Genomic DNA, 25,329 nt, shown 5'->3' on the forward strand with positions numbered 1-25,329 from the left:
AAGACAAAAATGTATGTTACCAATTGAACGACATCTATTGCAGGATAAATCGATGTTTAAGTTTACATAGCTGGCCATATGTGGATGTTACATTTTACATTATGGGTTGGTTATGTAGGCTTCTTCTAATCCATCGCTTCCTACTACATACAGTAATACGATTAAATTATATCTTTACATTAAAAACTGAAGTCTATCAGAATTCCAGTCATTCCAATAAAATGTTATACCCCTTGATCTTTAATAATAGGACTTGGAAATGACCCCAAAACTAAGGACTTATTAGCCAGCCCTACTCTGTTGTTTATGATTTTGTTGTCATGGAGGACTGATTGGGCTCATTGATTCGAGTTGAAAAATAAATGCTGCTCTCATGGAATGGCATGCTTTGAGTACTACTTAAAAGTGTTATTTACATGTGAAAAAATAATGCCATATGCTGCATTTGCTATAGGCCTATTATTTACCTTTTTGTTTGATATCTTGATAATATGCAGCTGTTTAATTAAAGGCAAATCCACAGATGAAACAATTTAAAAAACATCACCCCGCATCTGTTTTGGTAAAAAGCTGAGGGATGAGCCTGGAGAAATGTAACCAATCTCAGATTAGTAGACAGAGCTATGGATGCAAGGACTGACCATCCATAATATAAAATTATTGTTTTAACCATGTTATGAAGCTATACAGTGTTTGTTTACATTGACAATGTTTACAAACATTGGTAAACAAGCTTATATTTTAGGTTCTCATGGAGTGTAACAGTTGGCATTTATATTGTTCAAGAATCAATGAATATACACTACCTGTCAAAAGTTTCAGACACCTACTCATTCAATGGTTCTCCTGATGACAGCTTTGCACACGCTTGGCATTCTCTCAACCAGCATCACCTCGAATGCTTTTCCAACAGTCTTGAAGGAGTTCCCACATATGCTGAGCACTTGTTGGCTGCTTTTCCTTCACTCTGTGGTCCGACTTATCCCAAACCATCTCAATTTGGTTGAGGTTGGGGGATTATGGAGGCCAGGTCATGTGATGCAGCACTCAATCACTTTCCTTCTTGGTATAATAGCCCTTACTCAGCCTGGAGGTGTGTTGGGTCATTGTCCTGTTGAAAAACAAAAAATAGTCCCACTAAGCCCAAACCAAATGGGATGGCGTATCGCTGCAGAATGCTGTGGTAGCCATGCTGGTTAAATGTGCCTTGAATTCTAAATAAATCACAGTGTCACCAGCAAAGCACCCCCACACCATAACACCTCCTCCTCCATGCTTTACGGTGGGAAATACACATGCGGAGATCCCCTGTTCCCCTACACCGCATCTCACAAAGACACAGCGGTTGGAACCAAAAATCTCCAATTTGGACCAAAGGACAAGTTTCCACCGGTCTAATGTCCATTGCTCGTGTTTCTTGGCCCAAGCAAGTCTCTTCTTCTTATTGGTGTCCTTTAGTGGTGGTTTCTTTGCAGCAATTCGACCATGAAGGCCTGATTCACGCAGTCTCCTCTGAACAGTTAATGTTGAGATGTGTATGTTACTTGAACTCTGTGAAGCATTTATTTTGGCTGCAATTTCTGAGGTTGGTAACTCTGATGAACTTATCATCTGCAGCAGAGGTAACTCTGGGTCGTCCTTTCCTGTGGCAGTCTTCATGAGAGCCAGTTTCATCATAGCGCTTGATGGTTTTTGCGACTGCACTTGAAGAAACTTTCAAAGTTCTTGAAATTTTCTGTATTGACTGACCTTCATGTCTTAAAGTAATGATGGACTGTCGTTTCTCTTTGCTTATTTGTGCTGTTCTTGCCATAATATGGACTTGGTCTTTTACCAAATAGGGTTGTCTTCTGTATACCACCCCTACCTTGTCACAATTCAACTGATTGGCTCAAACGCATTAAGATGGAAAGAAATTCTACAAATGTACTGTTTTAAGAAGGCACATCTGTTAATTGAAATGCATTCCAAGTGACTACCTCATGAAGCTAGTTGAGAGATTGCCAAGAGTGTGCAAAGCTGACATCAAGGCAAATGGTGGCTATTTGAAGAATCTCAAATATAAATATATTTTTATTTGTTTAACACTTTTTTGGTTACTACATGATTCCATATGTGTTATTTCATAGTTTTCATGTCTTGACTATTATTGTACAATGTAGAAAATAGTACAAATAGAGAAAAAAACTTGAATGAGTAGGTGTTCTAAAGCTTTTGACCGGTAGTGTGTATATATATATTTAGGAGCATGATATAAATATTGCAGTTAAAGCACCACGTTTATTCCATGGGCTTCAATCCACACTGTGCAGCTGTTGCACGAGCGCATTTTTTGCTGGCTGTCCACTGGTTTCAAAAACAATGATTGATAGGCAGCTTAAACTTCTTGAATGAAACCATTATTTGGTTCAAATACACATTTAGATTTGTGAACAGCGATCTGCAACAAACACAATCCGTAAGGAGCAAATAGCTAAATGAGAGAGCAGCAGCACTACTACTACAATTACTACTACTAATATTACTGCTACTATTACTGCTATTACCACTAGTACTACTACTACTACTACTACTATTACTACTATTACTATTACTACTAGTACAACTACTACTACTACCACTACTATTACTACTAGTACAAATACTACTCATTATACTACTAGAACTACTACAACAAATACTACTACTGCAATTACTATTACGACTACTACTACTACTACTATTACAACTACTACTATTACTACCACTACTACTACTATTACAACTACTACTACGACTACTACTACTAGCACTACTACTACTACTACTACTACAACTACTACTACTATTACTACTACTACTACTACTACTACAACTACTACTACTATTATCAAATCAAATCAAATTTATTTATATAGCCCTTCGTACATCAGCTGATATCTCAAAGTGCTGTACAGAAACCCAGCCTAAAACCCCAAACAGCAAGCAAAGCATGTGAAAGAAGCACGGTGGCTAGGAAAAACTCCCTAGGAAAAACTCCCTAGAAAGGCCAAAAACCTAGGAAGAAACCTAGAGAGGAACCAGGCTATGAGGGGTGGCCAGTCCTCTTCTGGCTGTGCAGGGTGGATATTATAACAGAACATGGTCAAGATGTTAAAATGTTCATAAATGACCAGCATGGTCAAATAATAATAATCATAGTAGTTGTCGAGGGTGCAACAAGCACGTCCGGTGAACAGGTCAGGGTTCCATAGCCGCAGGCAGAACAGTTGAAGCTGGAGCAGCAGCACGGCCAGGTGGACTGGGGACAGCAAGGAGTCATCATACCAGGTAGTCCTGAGGCATGGTCCTAGGGCTCAGGTCCTCCGAGAGAAAGACAGAAAGAGAGAAAGAGAGAATTAGAGAGAGCATATTTAAATTCACACAGGACACCGGATAAGACAAGATAAATACTCCAGATGTAACAGACTGACCCTAGCCCCCCGACACATAAACTACTGCAGCATAAATACTAGACAGGAAGGATCAGAAGACACTGTGGCCCCATCCGATGATACCCCCGGACAGGGCCAAACAGGCAGGATATAACCCCACCCACTTTGCCAAAGCACAGCCCCCACACCACTAGAGGGATGTCTCCAACCACCAACTTACCGAGTATAGCCCACAACGATCTCCGCCATGGCACAACCCAAGGGGGGGCGCCAACCACTACTACTACTATTACTACCACTACTACTACAATTACTACTACTACTACTACTACTACTACTATGATTACTACTACTATTACTACTACAACCACTACAACTACTACTATTACTACTATTACAACTACTACTACTACCAATACTACTACTATTACTACTATTACAACTACTACTACTACGACTACTACCAATACTACTACTATTAATGCTACTACTACTACTACTACTACTACAACTACTATTACTACAACTACTACAACCACTACTACTACTACTACTGCTACTACAACTACTACTACTACTACAATTACAACTAACAATATTACTACTACTATTACTACTACTACTAGTAGTACTACTACTACTATTACAACTACAACAACATCTACTACTAGTACTACTACTACTAATACAACTACTAATACTACTAGTACTGCTACTACTACTATAACTACTACTATTACTATTAGCACAACTACTGCAATTTCTACAACAACTACTGCAACTACAACTACTACTACCAAAACTACTAGTATTACTACTACTACTACTATTACTACTAGTACAACTACTAGTATTACTATTACTACAACTACTAATACTACTATTACTACTACAACTACTACTACCACTACTACTACTACTGCTACAACTACAACTACAGCTACTATTACTGCAACTACTACTACTACTACTACTACCACTACAACTACTACTGCTACTACAACTACTACTGCTACAACAACTACTACTACAACAACAACATCTACTACTACAGCTGCTACTATTACTACTAGTAATACTACTACTACTATAATACTGTAATACCATAATATTACTAGTAGAACTACTGCTACTACTACAACTACTTCTATTAATACTAGGACTACTACTACTGCTATTACTACTACTACTATTAATGCTACTACTACAACTGCTACAACTACAACCACTATTACTACCACTACTACAACAACTACTACTACTACTACTACTACTACTATTACTACCACCATTACTACTATTACTACTTCTACAACAACTACTACTATGATTACTACTACTACTATTACTACTACTGCTACTACTACTACTAGAAATACTAATAATACTATTACTACTACTATTACTACTACTGCTTGTACTACTACTACTACAACAACAACTAGTTGTATTAGTACTACAACTCCTTATAGTATTGCTGTTACTACTACTATTATTACTACTACTCCTACTTCTACTACTACAATTACAACTACAATTGCAACAACTACTACAACAACAACTACTACTACTACTATAACTACTACTACTACTACTGCGACTACAACATCTACTTCTACAACGACTACTAATACAACAAGAACTACTACTACTACTACTACTACTACTAATACAATTACTACTACTAATATTACTACTACTATTACTACTATTTCTACTATAACTACTACAACAACTACTACAACTACTTCAATAACTACTATTACTAATACTACAACTACTAGTATTACTACTACTACTCTAATATTACTACTACTATTACTACTACTACTACTACTGTTATTACAGCTACTACTACTACGACTAATAATAATGTTACTACAGTTACTACTACTGCTGCTGCTAAAACTACTACTACTACTAATACAACTATTACTACTACTACTGTTACTACCGCTACAACAACTACAACTATTACTACTATTACAGATACTACTGCTAGTTTTACCACTACTACTATAACTACAACTACAATTGCTACAACTACTACAACAACAAATTCTTCTACCACTACAACTACTACTACTACTACCACGACTACAACGACTACTACTATAACTACTACTAACACTACAACTACTACTGCTACTACTTCTACTACAATTACTACAACTAATATTACTACTACTGTCACTACTACTTCTACTACTACAACAACTACTACTTCTACTACGATACTAATACTACAACTAGTAGTATTACCACTACTACTATTACTATTACTCCTACTATTACTATTACTACTACTTTGACTACTACTACCTCTACTATTACTAATACTACTGCTACAAATACTGTCACTGCTGTTACTACTACTAATACAGCTATTACTGTTACTACCACTTCTACAACTACTACTGTTACTACTAGTACAGCTACTACTGCTACTACTACTACTACTACTACTTCTACTACAACTACAACAACAACTACTACTAATACTTCAACTACTTCTAGTAGTACTACCACTATTAGTACTACTACTACTTCTAGTACTGCTGCTACTAGTACTACTACTACACCTACTACAACAGCAATTACTACTACTGCTACTACTACAACAACTACAACTGCTACTACAACTACTACTACTGATACTGCTACAACAATTACTACTACTAATATTACTACTGTTATTACTACTACCACTACAACAACCACTATTACTACTACTACTGCTGCTACTGCTACTACTGCTACTGCTGCAACCACTACTACTCCTAATACTACCACTACTACTGCTACTGCTGCATCTACTACTACTGCTGCTACTACTACTAATTCTACCACAACTGGTAATATTACTACTAGTACAACTACTATTATTACTACATCTACTACTACTATAACCATTTCTACTACTATTACTGTTAATACTACAAATACTAGTACAACATCTACTACTACAACTACTACTATTACTACTAGTACAACTACTACTGCAACTATTACTACTACTATTACAACTAAATAAATGTTTCTACAACTTCTACAACATCTACTACTACTTCTTCTATTACTACTATTACTACTACCACTACAACCACTACTACTATAGTTACTCCGACCATTACTACTACTACTACTGCTACTAGAAATGCTTCTACTACTACTACTACTCGTATTATTACTGCAACTACAACTACAATTGCTAGAACTACAACAACAACAACTACTACTACTATTACTACTACTACTGCTTCTACTACTACTACTACAACTGCTACTACTACTTCTAGTACAATTACTACAACTAATATTACTACTAGAATTATTACTACTACTGCTACTAGTACAACAACTACTACAACTACTACTACTACTGCTACTACTACAAATACTACAATAACTATTGTTACTCCTACTATAACTACTAGTATTACTCATACTACTACTACTACTGCCACTACTATTAGTATTACTATTATTACTTATTCTACTACTATTACTACAACCACTAGTACTATAGTTACTCCGACCATTACTACTACTACTACTACTGCTACTAGAAATACTTCTACTACTACTACTACTAGTATTATTACTGCAACTACAACTAAAATTGCTAGAACTACAACAACAACAACTACTACTACTATTACTACTACTGCTTCTACTACTACTACTACAACTGCAACTACTACTACTTCTACTACAATTACTACAACTAATATTACTACTAGTATTATTACTACTACTGCTACTAGTACAACAACTACTACAACTACTACTGCTACTACTACAACTACTACAATAACTGTTGTTACTCCTACTACAACTACTAGTATTACTCATACACTACTACTACTACTACTGCCACTACTATTAGTATTACTATTATAACTTATTCTACTACTATTACTACAACCACTACTACTATAGTTACTCCGGCCATTACTACTACTACTACTACTGCTACTAGAAATGCTTCTACTACTACTACTACTAGTATTATTACTGCAACTACAACTACAATTGCTAGAACTACAACAACAACAACTACTACTACTATTACTACTACTGCTACTACTAAAACTACTACAATAACTATTGTTACTCCTACTACAACTACTACTATTACTCATACTACTACCACTACTGCCACTACTATTAGTATTACTATTATAACTTATTCTACTACTATTACTACAACTACTACTACTTAGACAAATACTAACTACTATTACTACTACTGCTAATACTGCTACTGTTGCTACTACTACTACTGCTGCTACTAGAACTACTACCTGTACTACTACTATTACTACTAATACTACAACAACAACTACTACCACTACTTCTACAACTACTCCTACTACTGCTAGTACTACAGCAATTACTACAACTAGTATTACTACTGCTATTACTACTACTACTGCTACTGCTACTGCTACTGCTGCAACTTCTACTACTCCTACTATGTCACGTCCTGACCAGTATAGAGGATTATTTGTATTATTTGGTCAGGGCGTGGCAGAGGTATGTTTGTTTTGAATGGTGTTTTTTTTTTGTGTATAGCTTAGAGGGGTGTGTTATTTATGTGTTCCGGGGTTTTGTGGTGTATGTTTTAGTATGAGTAGGTTCTAGGTTAAGTTTTCTATGTGCAGATTTGGTTGCTGGACTCTCAATTGGAGGCAGGTGTTTCTAGTTGCCTCTGATTGGGAGTCCTATAAGTAGGTGTGTGTTTTGTTTGTCACTTGTGGGTAGTTGTATGTTAGCACTGCTTTTGTTTAGCCTGCTACACTGTTCCTGTCGTGAGTTTTGCTTATAGTTTTTTCCTCGTGGTCACATTTAAAGAAATGATGATGAGCACGCAATCCGCTGCATATTGGTCCACTTTTTCCGACAGCGATTTCAACATATCTTCAGACGAAGAGGAATGTGACATACTACTACTTCTGCTGCTACTACTACTAATTCTACCACAACCAGTAATATTACTACTAGTACAATTACCAGAATTATTACTACAACTACTACTATTACTACTAGTACAACTACTACTGCTAGTATTACTACTACTACTACAACTAAACTACTATTACTACAACTACTACTACTACTACTATTACTTCTACTACTACCACTACTACAGTCGTGGCCAAAAGTTTTGAGAATGACACAAATATTCATTTTCACAGTCTGCTGCCTCAGTTTGTGTGATGGCAATTTGCATATACTCCAGAATGTTATGAAGAGTGGTCAGGATGAATTGCAATTAATTGCAAAGTCCCTCTTTGCTATGCAAATGAACTGAATCCCCCAAAAACATGTCCACTGCATTTCAGCCCTGCCACAAAATGACCAGCTGACATCATGTCAGTGATTCTCTCGTTAACACAGGTGAGAGTGTTGACGAGGACAAGGCTGGAGATCACTCTGTCATGCTGATTGAGTTTGAATAACAGACTGGAAGCTTCAAAAGGAGGATGGTGCTTGGAATCATTGTTCTTCCTCTGTCAACCATGGTTGCCTGCAAGGAAACACATGCCGTCATCATTGCTTTGCACAAAAAGGGCTTCACAGGCAAGGATATTGCTGCCAGTAAGATTGCACCTAAATCAACCATTTATCGGATCATCAAGAACTTCAAGGAGAGCGGTTCAATTGTTGTGAAGAAGGCTTCAGGGCGCCCAAGAAAGTGCAGTAATGTCACGTCCTGGCCAGTATATAAGGTTAATTGTTTTGTAGTTTGGTCAGGGCGTGGCAGGGGGTATTTGTTTTATGTGGTTCGGGGTGGTGTGTTTGTGTAAAGGGTGTTTGATTTAGTAATTCCGGGTTTTGGTTTATGTTTAGTTAATTCTATGGTTAGTCTAGGTTGTGTGTTTCTATGTTTGGTTGATTGGGGTTGGGACTCTCAGTTGAAGGCAGGTGTTGTCTATCTGCCTTTGATTGAGAGTTCCATATATTAGGGTGTGTTTGTATGTGTGATTTGTGGGTGATTATTCTGTGTATAGCCTTGTGCCTTACCAGACTGTTTATTTGTCGAGTGTTCGTTTTTTGTGTTTTGTATGTTCGGTTTTGAAGATAATTAAAAATCAAGATGAGCATTCACGTACCTGCTGCGTATTGGTCCACATTTTCTGATGACGATTTCGCATTATCGTCAGAAGACGAAGACAACAAGTGTGACAGAATCACCCACCACCAAAGGACCAAGCAGCAGAGGAAGGAGCAGACGGAGTTCGAGTTGGACTGGCGGGAGAAGTGGACTTGGGAGGAAGTTCTGGACGGGGCCGGACCCTGGCATCAGGCTGGGGATTATCGACGCCCGCAGGGGGAAATTGAGGCAGCCAAGGCAGAGAGGCGGTGGTACGAGGCCAAGTACGCGCTGAAGGAGAAGCACGAGAGGCACCCCCAAGAAAATTTGGGGGGGGGGCACACGGGTAGTTTGGCTAGGCGTAAGAAGAGCCGGAAGCCAGCTACTCGTGGTTATATGGAGGAGCGTATGGGGTGGAGAGCGCTATGTTTCGCTGAGGAGCGCACTATCTCACCCATACGCACGCACAGTCCGGTGCGCGTTATTCCAGCCCCTCGCAGGTGCCGTGCTAGAGCGGGCATCCAGCCTGGTAGGAGGATGCCTGCGCAGCGCATCTGGTCGCCGGTACGCCTCCGAGGACCAGGCTACCCAACTCCCGCTCTACGCACGGCTACCATCAGGCCCCTGCACAGCCCAGTCTGCCCTGTACGAGCACCCCGCTCGTACAGGGCTACTAGTTCCATCCAGCCAAGGCGGGTTGTGCAGGAGGTAAGATCTAGACCGGCTGTGCGCCTCCATAGCCCTGGGTTTCCAGCTCCTGTCTCTCCTGCGGACCCGGAAGTGCGTCAACCCAGTCCGACTCGTCCTGTTCCCGCTCCCCGCACTAGCCTGGAGGTGCGTGTACATAATCTGTTAAGCCCAGTACCAGCACCACGCACCAGGCTACAAGTGTGTCAACCCGGCCTCGCCAGTCAACAGTCTTCATCAGAGCTGCCCGCCAGTCAACAGTCATCGTCAGAGCTGCCCGCCAGTCAACAGTCATCGTCAGAGCTGCCCGCCAGTCAACAGTCATCGTCAGAGCTGCCCGCCAGTCAACAGTCATCGTCAGAGCTGCCCGCCAGTCAACAGTCATCGTCAGAGCTGCCCGCCAGTCAACAGTCATCGTCAGAGCTGCCCGCCAGTCAACAGTCATCGTCAGAGCTGCCCGCCAGTCAACAGTCATCGTCAGAGCTGCCCGCCAGTCAACAGTCGTCAGAGCTGCCCGCCAGTCAACAGTCGCCAGAGAGGTCAGACTGCGCTGAACTGCCGGAGTGGCCAGACTGCCCTGAACTGCCGGAGTGGCCAGACTGCCCTGAACTGCCGGAGTGGCCAGACTGCCCTGAACTGCCGGAGTGGCCAGACTGCCCTGAACTGCCGGAGTGGCCAGACTGCCCTGAACTGCCGGAGTGGCCAGACTGCCCTGACTGTCCCGAATTGCCAGACTGCCCTGACTGTCCCGAATTGCCAGACTGCCCAGACTGTCCCGAATTGCCAGACTGCCCAGACTGTCCCGAATTGCCAGACTGCCCAGACTGTCCCGAATTGCCAGACTGCCCAGACTGTCCCGAATTGCCAGACTGCCCAGACTGTCCCGAATTGCCAGACTGCCCAGACTGTCCCGAATTGCCAGACTGCCCAGACTCTCCCGAATTGCCAGACTGCCCCGACTGCCCCCCGGCGATGCCAGACTGGCCCGACTGCCCCTCGGCGATGCCAGAGTGGCCCGACAGCCTGGAACGGCCGGAACCAGAGCCACCTCCAGAAATAGGTGGGTTGGGGAGGGGGGGGTGTAGCACAGTGCCGTCGTTGACGGCAGCCACCCTCCCTTCCCTCCCTTTAGAAAAGGGGACTTTTTGTTGGTGTTGCTTGGGGTTATTTTTTGTTAAGGTGCTTCTGGGGTAGCACCTTTAAGGGGGGGGTACTGTCACGTCCTGGCCAGTATATAAGGTTAATTGTTTTGTAGTTTGGTCAGGGCGTGGCAGGGGGTATTTGTTTTATGTGGTTCGGGGTGGTGTGTTTGTGTAAAGGGTGTTTGATTTAGTAATTCCGGGTTTTGGTTTATGTTTAGTTAATTCTATGGTTAGTCTAGGTTGTGTGTTTCTATGTTTGGTTGATTGGGGTTGGGACTCTCAGTTGAAGGCAGGTGTTGTCTATCTGCCTTTGATTGAGAGTTCCATATATTAGGGTGTGTTTGTATGTGTGATTTGTGGGTGATTATTCTGTGTATAGCCTTGTGCCTTACCAGACTGTTTATTTGTCGAGTGTTCGTTTTTTGTGTTTTGTATGTTCGGTTTTGAAGATAATTAAAAATCAAGATGAGCATTCACGTACCTGCTGCGTATTGGTCCACATTTTCTGATGACGATTTCGCATTATCGTCAGAAGACGAAGACAACAATTGTGACAAGTAAGCACCAGGACTGTCTCCTAAAGTTGATTCAGCTGCGGGATCGGGGCACCACCAGTACAGAGCTTGCTCAGGAATGGCAGCAGGCAGGTGTGAGCGCATCTGCACGCACAGTGAGGCGAAGACTTTTGGAGGATGGCTTGGTGTCAAGAAGGGCAGCAAAGAAGCCACTTCTCTCCAGGAAAAACATCAGGGACAGACTGATATTCTGCAAAAGGTACAGGGATTGGACTGCTGAGGACTGGGGTAAAGTCATTTTCTCTGATGAATCCCCTTTCCGATTGTTTGGGGCATCCGGAAAAAAGCTTGTCCGGAGAAGACAAGGTGAGCGCTACCATCAGTCCTGTGTCATGCCAACAGTAAAGCATCCTGAGACCATTCGTGTGTGGGGTTGCTTCTCAACCAAGGGAGTGGGCTCACTCACAATTTTGCCTAAGAACACAGCCATGAATAAAGAATGGTACCAACACATTCTCCAAGAGCAACTTCTCCCAACCATCCAGGAACAGTTTGGTGACGAACAGTGCCTTTTCCAGCATGATGGAGTACCTTGCCATAAGGCAAAAGTAAGTGGCTCGGGTAACAAAACATCGATATTTTGGGTCCATGGCCAGGAAACACCGCAGACCTTAATCCCATTGAGAACTTGTGGTCAATCCTCAAGAGGCAGGTGGACAAACAAAAACCCACAAATTCTGACAAACCCCAAGCATTGATTATGCAAGAATGGGCTGCCGTCAGTCAGGATGTGGCCCAGAAGTTAATTGACAGCATGCCAGGGCATAAGTTTCAACACTGCAAATATTGTCTCTTTGCATCAACTTCATGTAATTGTCAATAAAAGCCTTTGACACTTATGAAATGCTTGTAATTATACTTCAGTATTCCATAGTTACATCTGACAAAAATATCTAAAGACACTGAGGCAGCAGACTTTGTGAAAATTCATATTTGTGTCATTCTCAAAACTTTTGGCCACGACTGTACTACTGCTACTACTACAACAAATACTACTATAATTTCTACGACCATTACTACTACTACTACTACTACTGCTATTAATAGTACTACTACTGCTACTAATAGTACTACTACTACAATTGCTACAACTACTACAACAACAACAACAACTACTACTACTACTACTACTACTGCTACTACAACAACAACTACTACTACTACTACTTCTACTATTACAACTACTAATACTAATACTACTTCTACTGCAATTACAGCTACCAATATTACTACTACTATTATTACTACTACAATTACTACTACAATTACTACAATAAGTACTATTACTCCTACTACAACTACTAGTGTTACTGCTACTACTACTACTACTATTACTACCACTACTACTACTATTATTACAACTTCTACCAGTAAGACTACTACTAACTACTATTACTACTACTGCTAATGCTGCTACTGCTGCTACTACTACTACTGCTACTACTACAAATACTACAATAACTATTGTTACTCCTACTATAACTACTAGTATTACTCATACTACTACTACTACTGCCACTACTATTAGTATTACTATTATTACTTATTCTACTACTATTACTACAACCACTAGTACTATAGTTACTCCGACCATTACTACTACTACTACTACTGCTACTAGAAATACTTCTACTACTACTACTACTAGTATTATTACTGCAACTACAACTAAAATTGCTAGAACTACAACAACAACAACTACTACTACTATTACTACTACTGCTTCTACTACTACTACTACAACTGCAACTACTACTACTTCTACTACAATTACTACAACTAATATTACTACTAGTATTATTACTACTACTGCTACTAGTACAACAACTACTACAACTACTACTGCTACTACTACAACTACTACAATAACTGTTGTTACTCCTACTACAACTACTAGTATTACTCATACACTACTACTACTACTGCCACTACTATTAGTATTACTATTATAACTTATTCTACTACTATTACTACAACCACTACTACTATAGTTACTCCGGCCATTACTACTACTACTACTACTGCTACTAGAAATGCTTCTACTACTACTACTACTAGTATTATTACTGCAACTACAACTACAATTGCTAGAACTACAACAACAACAACTACTACTACTATTACTACTACTGCTACTACTAAAACTACTACAATAACTATTGTTACTCCTACTACAACTACTACTATTACTCATACTACTACCACTACTGCCACTACTATTAGTATTACTATTATAACTTATTCTACTACTATTACTACAACTACTACTACTTAGACAAATACTAACTACTATTACTACTACTGCTAATACTGCTACTGTTGCTACTACTACTACTGCTGCTACTAGAACTACTACCTGTACTACTACTATTACTACTAATACTACAACAACAACTACTACCACTACTTCTACAACTACTCCTACTACTGCTAGTACTACAGCAATTACTACAACTAGTATTACTACTGCTATTACTACTACTACTGCTACTGCTACTGCTACTGCTGCAACTTCTACTACTCCTACTATGTCACGTCCTGACCAGTATAGAGGATTATTTGTATTATTTGGTCAGGGCGTGGCAGAGGTATGTTTGTTTTGAATGGTGTTTTTTTTTTGTGTATAGCTTAGAGGGGTGTGTTATTTATGTGTTCCGGGGTTTTGTGGTGTATGTTTTAGTATGAGTAGGTTCTAGGTTAAGTTTTCTATGTGCAGATTTGGTTGCTGGACTCTCAATTGGAGGCAGGTGTTTCTAGTTGCCTCTGATTGGGAGTCCTATAAGTAGGTGTGTGTTTTGTTTGTCACTTGTGGGTAGTTGTATGTTAGCACTGCTTTTGTTTAGCCTGCTACACTGTTCCTGTCGTGAGTTTTGCTTATAGTTTTTTCCTCGTGGTCACATTTAAAGAAATGATGATGAGCACGCAATCCGCTGCATATTGGTCCACTTTTTCCGACAGCGATTTCAACATATCTTCAGACGAAGAGGAATGTGACATACTACTACTTCTGCTGCTACTACTACTAATTCTACCACAACCAGTAATATTACTACTAGTACAATTACCAGAATTATTACTACAACTACTACTATTACTACTAGTACAACTACTACTGCTAGTATTACTACTACTACTACAACTAAACTACTATTACTACAACTACTACTACTACTACTATTACTTCTACTACTACCACTACTACAGTCGTGGCCAAAAGTTTTGAGAATGACACAAATATTCATTTTCACAGTCTGCTGCCTCAGTTTGTGTGATGGCAATTTGCATATACTCCAGAATGTTATGAAGAGTGGTCAGGATGAATTGCAATTAATTGCAAAGTCCCTCTTTGCTATGCAAATGAACTGAATCCCCCAAAAACATGTCCACTGCATTTCAGCCCTGCCACAAAATGACCAGCTGACATCATGTCAGTGATTCTCTCGTTAACACAGGTGAGAGTGTTGACGAGGACAAGGCTGGAGATCACTCTGTCATGCTGATTGAGTTTGAATAACAGACTGGAAGCTTCAAAAGGAGGATGGTGCTTGGAATCATTGTTCTTCCTCTGTCAACCATGGTTGCCTGCAAGGAAACACATGCCGTCATCATTGCTTTGCACAAAAAGGGCTTCACAGGCAAGGATATTGCTGCCAGTAAGATTGCACCTAAATCAACCATTTATCGGATCATCAAGAACTTCAAGGAGAGCGGTTCAATTGTTGTGAAGAAGGCTTCAGGGCGCCCAAGAAAGTGCAGTAATGTCACGTCCTGGCCAGTATATAAGGTTAATTGTTTTGTAGTTTGGTCAGGGCGTGGCAGGGGGTATTTGTTTTATGTGGTTCGGGGTGGTGTGTTTGTGTAAAGGGTGTTTGATTTAGTAATTCCGGGTTTTGGTTTATGTTTAGTTAATTCTATGGTTAGTCTAGGTTGTGTGTTTCTATGTTTGGTTGATTGGGGTTGGGACTCTCAGTTGAAGGCAGGTGTTGTCTATCTGCCTTTGATTGAGAGTTCCATATATTAGGGTGTGTTTGTATGTGTGATTTGTGGGTGATTATTCTGTGTATAGCCTTGTGCCTTACCAGACTGTTTATTTGTCGAGTGTTCGTTTTTTGTGTTTTGTATGTTCGGTTTTGAAGATAATTAAAAATCAAGATGAGCATTCACGTACCTGCTGCGTATTGGTCCACATTTTCTGATGACGATTTCGCATTATCGTCAGAAGACGAAGACAACAAGTGTGACAGAATCACCCACCACCAAAGGACCAAGCAGCAGAGGAAGGAGCAGACGGAGTTCGAGTTGGACTGGCGGGAGAAGTGGACTTGGGAGGAAGTTCTGGACGGGGCCGGACCCTGGCATCAGGCTGGGGATTATCGACGCCCGCAGGGGGAAATTGAGGCAGCCAAGGCAGAGAGGCGGTGGTACGAGGCCAAGTACGCGCTGAAGGAGAAGCACGAGAGGCACCCCCAAGAAAATTTGGGGGGGGGGCACACGGGTAGTTTGGCTAGGCGTAAGAAGAGCCGGAAGCCAGCTACTCGTGGTTATATGGAGGAGCGTATGGGGTGGAGAGCGCTATGTTTCGCTGAGGAGCGCACTATCTCACCCATACGCACGCACAGTCCGGTGCGCGTTATTCCAGCCCCTCGCAGGTGCCGTGCTAGAGCGGGCATCCAGCCTGGTAGGAGGATGCCTGCGCAGCGCATCTGGTCGCCGGTACGCCTCCGAGGACCAGGCTACCCAACTCCCGCTCTACGCACGGCTACCATCAGGCCCCTGCACAGCCCAGTCTGCCCTGTACGAGCACCCCGCTCGTACAGGGCTACTAGTTCCATCCAGCCAAGGCGGGTTGTGCAGGAGGTAAGATCTAGACCGGCTGTGCGCCTCCATAGCCCTGGGTTTCCAGCTCCTGTCTCTCCTGCGGACCCGGAAGTGCGTCAACCCAGTCCGACTCGTCCTGTTCCCGCTCCCCGCACTAGCCTGGAGGTGCGTGTACATAATCTGGTAAGCCCAGTACCAGCACCACGCACCAGGCTACAAGTGTGTCAACCCGGCCTCGCCAGTCAACAGTCTTCATCAGAGCTGCCCGCCAGTCAACAGTCATCGTCAGAGCTGCCCGCCAGTCAACAGTCATCGTCAGAGCTGCGCGCCAGTCAACAGTCATCGTCAGAGCTGCCCGCCAGTCAACAGTCATCGTCAGAGCTGCGCGCCAGTCAACAGTCATCGTCAGAGCTGCCCGCCAGTCAACAGTCATCGTCAGAGCTGCCCGCCAGTCAACAGTCATCGTCAGAGCTGCCCGCCAGTCAACAGTCATCGTCAGAGCTGCCCGCCAGTCAACAGTCATCGTCAGAGCTGCCCGCCAGTCAACAGTCGTCAGAGCTGCCCGCCAGTCAACAGTCGCCAGAGAGGTCAGACTGCGCTGAACTGCCGGAGTGGCCAGACTGCGCTGAACTGCCGGAGTGGCCAGACTGCGCTGAACTGCCGGAGTGGTCAGACTGCGCTGAACTGCCGGAGTGGCCAGACTGCGCTGAACTGCCGGAGTGGCCAGACTACGCTGAACTGCCGGAGTGGCCAGACTGCGCTGAACTGCCGGAGTGGACAGACTGCGCTGAACTGCCGGAGTGGCCAGACTGCGCTGAACTGCCGGAGTGGCCAGACTGCGCTGAACTGCCGGAGTGGCCAGACTGCGCTGAACTGCCGGAGTGGCCAGACTGCGCTGAACTGCCGGAGTGGCCAGACTGCGCTGAACTGCCGGAGTGGCCAGACTGCCCTGAACTGCCGGAGTGGCCAGACTGCCCTGAACTGCCGGAGTGGCCAGACTGCCCTGAACTGCCGGAGTGGCCAGACTGCCCTGAACTGCCGGAGTGGCCAGACTGCCCTGAACTGCCGGAGTGGCCAGACTGCCCTGACTGTCCCGAATTGCCAGACTGCCCTGACTGTCCCGAATTGCCAGACTGCCCAGACTGTCCCGAATTGCCAGACTGCCCAGACTGTCCCGAATTGCCAGACTGCCCAGACTGTCCCGAATTGCCAGACTGCCCAGACTGTCCCGAATTGCCAGACTGCCCAGACTGTCCCGAATTGCCAGACTGCCCAGACTGTCCCGAATTGCCAGACTGCCCAGACTCTCCCGAATTGCCAGACTGCCCCGACTGCCCCCCGGCGATGCCAGACTGGCCCGACTGCCCCTCGGCGATGCCAGAGTGGCCCGACAGCCTGGAACGGCCGGAACCAGAGCCACCTCCAGAAATAGGTGGGTTGGGGAGGGGGGGTGTAGCACAGTGCCGTCGTTGACGGCAGCCACCCTCCCTTCCCTCCCTTTAGAAAAGGGGACTTTTTGTTGGTGTTGCTTGGGGTTATTTTTTGTTAAGGTGCTTCTGGGGTAGCACCTTTAAGGGGGGGGTACTGTCACGTCCTGGCCAGTATATAAGGTTAACTGTTTTGTAGTTTGGTCAGGGCGTGGCAGGGGGTATTTGTTTTATGTGGTTCGGGGTGGTGTGTTTGTGTAAAGGGTGTTTGATTTAGTAATTCCGGGTTTTGGTTTATGTTTAGTTAATTCTATGGTTAGTCTAGGTTGTGTGTTTCTATGTTTGGTTGATTGGGGTTGGGACTCTCAGTTGAAGGCAGGTGTTGTCTATCTGCCTTTGATTGAGAGTTCCATATATTAGGGTGTGTTTGTATGTGTGATTTGTGGGTGATTATTCTGTGTATAGCCTTGTGCCTTACCAGACTGTTTATTTGTCGAGTGTTCGTTTTTTGTGTTTTGTATGTTCGGTTTTGAAGATAATTAAAAATCAAGATGAGCATTCACGTACCTGCTGCGTATTGGTCCACATTTTCTGATGACGATTTCGCATTATCGTCAGAAGACGAAGACAACAATTGTGACAAGTAAGCACCAGGACTGTCTCCTAAAGTTGATTCAGCTGCGGGATCGGGGCACCACCAGTACAGAGCTTGCTCAGGAATGGCAGCAGGCAGGTGTGAGCGCATCTGCACGCACAGTGAGGCGAAGACTTTTGGAGGATGGCTTGGTGTCAAGAAGGGCAGCAAAGAAGCCACTTCTCTCCAGGAAAAACATCAGGGACAGACTGATATTCTGCAAAAGGTACAGGGATTGGACTGCTGAGGACTGGGGTAAAGTCATTTTCTCTGATGAATCCCCTTTCCGATTGTTTGGGGCATCCGGAAAAAAGCTTGTCCGGAGAAGACAAGGTGAGCGCTACCATCAGTCCTGTGTCATGCCAACAGTAAAGCATCCTGAGACCATTCGTGTGTGGGGTTGCTTCTCAACCAAGGGAGTGGGCTCACTCACAATTTTGCCTAAGAACACAGCCATGAATAAAGAATGGTACCAACACATTCTCCAAGAGCAACTTCTCCCAACCATCCAGGAACAGTTTGGTGACGAACAGTGCCTTTTCCAGCATGATGGAGTACCTTGCCATAAGGCAAAAGTAAGTGGCTCGGGGAACAAAACATCGATATTTTGGGTCCATGGCCAGGAAACACCGCAGACCTTAATCCCATTGAGAACTTGTGGTCAATCCTCAAGAGGCAGGTGGACAAACAAAAACCCACAAATTCTGACAAACCCCAAGCATTGATTATGCAAGAATGGGCTGCCGTCAGTCAGGATGTGGCCCAGAAGTTAATTGACAGCATGCCAGGGCATAAGTTTCAACACTGCAAATATTGTCTCTTTGCATCAACTTCATGTAATTGTCAATAAAAGCCTTTGACACTTATGAAATGCTTGTAATTATACTTCAGTATTCCATAGTTACATCTGACAAAAATATCTAAAGACACTGAGGCAGCAGACTTTGTGAAAATTCATATTTGTGTCATTCTCAAAACTTTTGGCCACGACTGTACTACTGCTACTACTACAACAAATACTACTATAATTTCTACGACCATTACTACTACTACTACTACTACTGCTATTAATAGTACTACTACTGCTACTAATAGTACTACTACTACAATTGCTACAACTACTACAACAACAACAACAACTACTACTACTACTACTACTACTGCTACTACAACAACAACTACTACTACTACTACTTCTACTATTACAACTACTAATACTAATACTACTTCTACTGCAATTACAGCTACCAATATTACTACTACTATTATTACTACTACAATTACTACTACAATTACTACAATAAGTACTATTACTCCTACTACAACTACTAGTGTTACTGCTACTACTACTACTACTATTACTACCACTACTACTACTATTATTACAACTTCTACCAGTAAGACTACTACTAACTACTATTACTACTACTGCTAATGCTGCTACTGCTGCTACTACTACTACTGCTGCTACTACAAATAATACTACTACTACTACCTTTACTACTACTATTACTACTAATACTACTACTACTAGTACAACGACTACTACATCTACTACTATAAATACTAGTACAACTACTACTATTACTACAACTACTACAATTACTTCAGCTACTACTACAACTACTACAACTACTACTACTATGATTACTACTACTACTACTATTTTTACTTCTTCTTCTACTACAACTTCTACTACTACTTCTACAATTACTACTGCTAATATTAATAGTACTATTACTACTACTACTAAAAATAGTACTGCTACTACTACTACTACTACTATTATTACTACAAATACTACAATAACTACTACTACTATTACAACTACTACAGCTACAACTACTACTATTACTACTAGTACAACTACTACGGCAACTTTTACTACTACTATTACAACAAAATTAATTTTACTATAACTTCTACAACAACTACTGCTACTACTACTATTACTATTACTACTACTACTACTACTGCTACTACCACTACTACTACTACTGCTTCACCTACTACTACTATAGTTACTACGACCATTACTAATACTACTACTGCTACTAGAAATGCTACTACTACTACTACTACTACTACTACTAGTAGTACTATTACTACAACTACAACTACTTCTACTACAATTACTACTACTAATATTACTACTACTGCTACTACTACAGCAACTACTACAACTACAACTACTACTGCTACTACTACAACTACTACAATAACTACTGTTACTCCTACTACAACTACTAGTATTACTACTACTACTACTACTACTACTACTACTACTACTACTATTACTGCTACTAGTATTACTTCTTCTACTACTATTACTCCAACTACTACTACTAAGGCTAATACTAACTACTATTACTACTACTGCTAATACTTCTACTACTACTACTACTACTACTACTGCTGCTACTACTACAACTACTACAATAACTGCTGTTTCTCCTACTACAACTACTAGTATTACTACTACTACTACTATTACTGTCACGACTTTCGCCGAAGTCGGTCCCTCTCCTTGTTTGGGCGGCGTTCTTCGGTCGACGTCACCGGTCTTCTAGCCATTTTCCATTGGTTTTGTCTTTGTTTTCTACACACCTGGTTTTCATTCCCCAATTACATGTTCATGTATTTAATCCTCTGTTTCCCCCATGTTTTTTGTGCGTGATTGTTTCAATGTTCATTTTCGGTTCATGCTGGCTGGTATTTCGACAGGTGCTGTTTTCACCCGTGTGTAATATATTTCCCGTTTGCATTAGTTCAAGGGTATTTGTTACCTTGTGCCTTTATTTTTAAGTAAAGTACGTTGCTCACTCATTCTGCTCTCCTGCGCCTGACTTCATGCACCAGCTACACTCACCTTCTGACAATTACTGCTACTATTATTACTTCTTCTAATACTATTACTACAACTACTACTACTAAGACTAATACTAACTACTATTACTACTACTGCTAATACTTCTACTACTGCTAGTACCACTACTGCTGCTACTACCTGTGCTACTACTATTAATACTAATACTACTACAACAACAACAACTACTACTACTACTACTACTACTACTACTACTACTACTACTACTACTACTACTACTACTACTACTACTACTACTACTACTACTACTACTACTACTACTACTACAATTACTACTGTGGCTCAGTTGGTAGAGCATGGTGTTTGCAACGCCAGGGTTGTGGGTTCGATTCCCACGGGGGACCAGTACGGGGGAAAAAAATATGAAATGTATGCACTCACTACTGTAAGTCGCTCTGGATAAGAGCGTCTGCTAAATGTAAAATGTACTACTACTACTAAAACTGCTATTACTACTTCTATTACTACTTCAGCTACTCTTACTACTGCTATTACTACTACTATTTTTACAACTACTATTACTACTAGTACAGGTACTACCATTACTACTACTCCTTCCACCATTACTACTACTATTACTAATAATACTTATACTACTAGTTCAACTAGTACTACTACAACTACTACTATTACTACTAGTACAACTACTACTGCTACTACTACTACTACTACAGCTACAACTACTACAACAACTACTACTACTACTGCTACTACAACTACTACTACTGCTACTACTACTACAATTACTACTGCTAATATTACTACTGCTATTACTACTACTACTAATGTGACTACTTCTACTACTTCTACTACTACTGCTACTGCTGGCACTACTACTACTACTACTGCTACTACTGCTACTACTGTTGCTACTACTACTACTTCCACCACATCTGCTACTATTACTACTAGTACAATTACTACTATTACTACTATTACTACTACTGCTATGCTTACTACTACTATTACATCTAATACTACTACTACTAGTACAACATCTACTATTACAGCTACTACTGTTACTACTACTACTACTACAACAACAACTACTATTGCTACAACTACTACAATAACTACTACTATTACCACTACTACTACTACTATTACTACTACTATTACCACTACTACTACTACTACTATTGATACTACCATTACCACTACTACTACTACTACTACTACTACTACTACTACTACAAATACTACTATATCATAAGGTGAATGCACCAATTTGTAAGTCGCTCTGGAGAAGAGCGTCTGCTAAATGACGTAAATGTAAATGTAAATGTACTACTACTATAATTACTATGACTGTTATTACTTCTACTACTAGTAGTAATGCTACTACCACTGCTACTCCTACTACTACTACTACTACTGCTACTCCTACTACTACTACTACTACTACTACTACTACTACTACTATTACAACTACTACTGCTACTACTGCTCAACTACTGCAACTACAACTACTATTACTACTACTGGTACTACTACTACTACAACTACTACTTCTACAACTACTACAAAAGCTACTGCTACTACTATTACTATTTCTACCACTAGTACTACTACTACTACTACTATTACTACTATTACTACTACTATTAGTACTACTACTACTACTGCTACTACAACAAGTACTATTACTACTACTGCTACTATTACTACTACTACTACTACTACAACCATTACTAGTACAACTACTACTGCTACTACAACTACTACTTCTGCTACTACTACTACAATTACTAATACTAATATTACTGCTAGTACTACAACTACTATAACAACTACTACTACTACTACTACTACTACTACTACTACTACTACTACTACTACAACAACTTCTATCAATCAAACAAGCTAAGCGTCAGTATAGAGACAAAGCAGAGTCGCAATTCAACAGCTCAGACACGAGACGCATGTGGCAGGGTCTACAGTCAATCACGGATTACAAAAAGAAAACCAGCCCCGTCACGGACACCGACATCTTGCGCCCAGACAAACTAAATAACTTATTTGCTCGCTTTGAGGACAATACAGTGCCACTGACATGGCCCACTACCAAAACCTGCAGGCTCTCCTTCAAAATGTAAACGGGTTAACCCTCGCAAGGCTGCCGGTCCAGACGGCATCCCTAGCCACGTCCTCAGAGCATGCGCAGACCAGCTGGCTGGTGTGTTTACGGACATGTTCAATCAATCCCTATCCCAGTCTGCTGTTCCCACATGCTTCACCATTGTTCCTTTTCCCAAGAATGCTAATGTAACTGAGTTAAACAACTATCACCCCGTAGCACTCACTTCCGTCATCATGACGTGCCTTGAGAGACTAGTCAAGGATCATATCACCTCCACCCTACCTGACACCCTAGACCCACTCCAATTTGCTTACCACCCCAATAGGTCCACAGACGACGCAATCGCAATCACACTGCACACTGCCCTAACCCATCTGGACCAGAGGAATACCTATGTAAGAATGCTGTTAATCGATTACAGCTCAGCATTTAACACCATAGTACCCTCCAAACTCATCATTAAGCCCGAGACCCTGGGTCTCGACCCCACCCTGTGCAACTGGGTCCTGGACTTTCTGACGGGCCGCCCCCAGGTGGTGAGGGAAGGAAACAACATCTCCACCCTGCTGATCCTCAACACTGGGGCCCCACAAGGGTGCGTTCTCAGCCCTCTCCTGTACTCCCTGTTCACCCATGACTGCGTGGCCATGCACACCTCCAACTCAATCATCAAGTTTGCAGATGACACTACAGTGGTAGGCTTGATTACCAACAACGACGAGATGGCCTACAGGGAGGAGGTGAGGGCCCTCGGAGTGTGGTGTCAGGAAAATAACCTCACACTCAACGTCAACAAAACAAAGGAGATGATTGTGGACTTCAGGAAACAGCAGAGGGAGCACCCCCCTATCCACATCGACGGGACAGTAGTGGAGAAGGTGGAAAGGTTTAAGTTCCTCGGCGTACACATCACGGATAAACTGAAATGGTCCACCCACACAGACAGCGTGGTGAAGAAAGAGCAACAGCGCCTCTTCAAACTCAGGAGGCTGGAGAAATTTGTCTTGTCACCAAAAACACTCACAAACTTTTACAGATACACAATCGAGAGCATCCTGTCGGGCTGTATCACCGCCTGGTACGGCAACTGTTATGGGCGTGAGAGTGCGAGTCCTCACACAGTGAATTCTACCCTGCATTACACATTCATGGTCTACACTGAGTGTACAAAACATTAGGAACATGTTCTTAATATTGAGTTGCACCCCCTTTTGCCCTGAGAACAGCTGCAATTTGTTGGGGCATGGACCACAAGGTGTCGAAAGAGTTCTACATGGATGCTGGCCCATATTGACTCCAATGCTTCTCACAGTTGTGTCAAGTTGGCTGGATGTCCTTTGGGTGGTGGACCATTCTTGATACACACCGGAAACTGTTGAGAGTGAAAAACCCAGCAGCGTTGCAGTTCTTGACACAAACCGGTGCGCTTGGAACCTATTACCTACTACTACATAAAGGTGTTCCTAATATTTTGTACACTGCACTGTTAGATATTACTCCTCAAGGTAGCTTGGAGCTACAGGGAATGAGTTTGGATGAATAATTGAATGGTTCCCTGAAGCTTTG

This window comes from Salmo salar, chromosome 20, assembly GCF_965601325.2.
Source record: "Salmo salar chromosome 20, fSalSal1, whole genome shotgun sequence".
Classification (NCBI taxonomy): Eukaryota; Metazoa; Chordata; class Actinopteri; order Salmoniformes; family Salmonidae; genus Salmo; species Salmo salar.